This window comes from Lactuca saligna, chromosome 1 (genome assembly GCF_052625555.1).
Source record: "Lactuca saligna cultivar CGN05327 chromosome 1, ASM5262555v1, whole genome shotgun sequence".
Classification (NCBI taxonomy): domain Eukaryota; kingdom Viridiplantae; phylum Streptophyta; class Magnoliopsida; order Asterales; family Asteraceae; genus Lactuca; species Lactuca saligna.
This window is the reverse complement of record NC_136417.1, coordinates 163,336,090-163,338,660: the sequence shown is the minus strand read 5'-3', so window position 1 is coordinate 163,338,660 and position 2,571 is coordinate 163,336,090. Positions and strand designations below refer to the sequence as shown.

The window sequence follows — 2,571 nt, the reverse complement described above, 5'->3', positions numbered from 1 at the left end:
TAATTCGTCATATATGTAATTTTGTTACGTAACGTGTTTGAAGTTTAGATGAAAATAAATGTTTTGGTATATATATTTGTTTTTTTATTATGTGTAAATGTGTGTCGTAAATGCACGTCGTAAAGGTGTACAGTCACTAGCAGCTACAATTAATGACATGAAAATGTGTGTCATCTTTGTTTATGACAGTAGATTTAATGATACGTATTGTGAGTCGTAAAGGCACATCGTAATGTTACGACACGCAACGGAGTGTCGTCTTCCTTTATGACATCGGCTTCCTTGATACACTTTGTGTGTCATAAACACGGGTGCTGTAAGGTTACGACACGCAAATGTGTGTCGTCTTCATTTATAACAGGGCTTTCCTTGATACGCAATGTGTATCGTAAATGCGTGTCCTAAATGCGCGTCATATATGCGCGTCATAAATGTGTGTCTTAAATGTGCGTCGTAAATGCGCGTTGTCTATAGACGATGCGCAAAAGTGTGTCATCTCTCGTTATGACAAGGCGTTCCTTGACGCGCATTTGTGCATCATCTGAGCGTTTTATGACACGCATTGCGCATCATAAAAGGCTATTTTTCTAGTAGTGAATCATCATCATATCTATCATCACTTGAATAACACACTTTAGCTCTATGCTTCACGTTCTTGTCAAGGTCACAGTATTTAGTAAGGTGGGGCCCTCTACAGTTTTCACATCCCACTCTAATGGCATGGATAGATTGGTCCATCTTAGTCATTCTTCTATCAATGCTTTGCAATATTGGCATCGTTGCCGCCATGTCATCCGAAATAGCATTCATCGTTCCTCTATTTGAGTCATTCCTTGGGATATGAAATTCTCTAGAGTGTTTAGAGAATTCTTCAATTAGAACTTTTATCACTGGGGGTGGCTTCATTGTGAGTGGTCCTTGTGAAACAAGGAGTTGTCTAGTGTTACATTCACTCCATCATAGAAAATGGAGATTTCTTGCTGATTGTTTAAACCATGGTGTGGGAAGTTCCTTAGTAAGCCTTTGTATCTCTCCCATGCTTCATAAAGTGACTCTCCAGCTTGTTGTTCATATTTGGCTATGGATTTCTTCAATTTTGCTATTTTTTAGGGAGGGCAGAATTGATCAATAAATTTTCATGCATTTTAGCCCAAGTAGTGATGGATCCTGGAGGGAGTGATTTCAACCAATCTTTCACGGCTCCATTAAATGTGACTGGTAACATACGAAGCAATATAGTATCACGAGTCACATTAGGAATATTGAAGTAATCAGCTATGTCATTGACCTCGTCAAGATGCTTGTATGCGTCTTTGTGATCCTTCCCAAAGAATGGCACTTGCGGGAATCGCAGGTTCCATGAGTCCTAGGCCGGTATTAGCATAAATCATTTTCTTCTATTCACCCATAGGAACTTCATCGATGTTAGCCATGGTGTTAGCTAGTTCGACTTCTAAGTTGCTGCCATCTATGTCAGATTTGCTTTATTCCCTTTCGGTTTCGTACTCGATGTCTTCTTTCGTGTTGTTGGATTCTCCAACTTTCTGGCCCTTTTTCTTGCTAAAAGCTGATTTGAGGCTCTTAAGTGCTGACTTCTTTAGTGTTGAAGATGATTCTACGGTTTTGTTCTTGTCCTTCCTAAGAGTGGATTTCGAATCTTCATACGGGGGAACAAAAGGTGTATTTGAACATCGGGTCATGTAATTCCTGCAATGAAAGCAAGAAACAAGCGTAAAAAGAACCAAAATGAAATAAAAACAAAACTGAAAATCTGCCTTGGACTCGTCGAGTACTTGTGAGTGAACTCGACGAGTTCGAGGGTAAAACAGAAATATATATATATATATATATATATATATATATATATATATATATATATATATATATATATATATATATATATATCTAAAGTCCTAAAAACAGAAAAACTTAATAACTAAACCTATTAACTAGATTACTAAAGCAGTAACTTTGTGCAAGATAAATCTCACACAACGGATTGATAACACTAGCAATTAAAAATAATTTTTGAACCATTCCTCGGCAACAATGCCAAAAACTTGATGTGTATATAAATGCACTAGTTTTAGTCCTACTTTTAAGATATAATTTAGACACACGAAGGAGGTGGACATGTCAATTGGTGGTATAGTTGAATAAGCAGGGTATCGAACGAAGGAAACAGTAATTAAACTGATGACTAGAGTTAACTAAAACAAGTAATAAAAGTAAAAGTTTTTTTCTACTTTTGGAAGACTAGAAACTTAAACAATTAACTAATATGTCAATTAAGCACTGCCATGTAAAGTAACTAAAACCAACTAAATTCAATAATAAGAAGACTTCTGTTTAGGTTCGATTCATTTACTCCTATGGTTGATTTTATGGTTAACGCAATGGATTAATTGTTATTGGCTACCAATTACAGTGATTAGGTCCACATTTGCTATCACCAATCCTTAGAAAACATATCAATTTAAGTAGTGATCAAGTGATTAAACTATTTCAATTAACATCTTGTTGATGGTTTACCACACAAGCTCACACATTAACTTACCCACTTTCTAGTTA

The 2,571-nt window shown here is 36.1% G+C and overlaps 1 non-coding gene across 1 annotated transcript; it reads left to right on the top strand.

The window, feature by feature from the left end:
• Nucleotides 1-990: 990 nt before the first annotated feature.
• On the top strand, nucleotides 991-1,097 carry LOC145028030 (small nucleolar RNA R71). Its single transcript, XR_013675788.1, has one exon. It is a non-coding gene; the product is annotated as a small nucleolar RNA R71 (small nucleolar RNA).
• The last annotated feature ends 1,474 nt before the right edge of the window (nucleotides 1,098-2,571 follow it).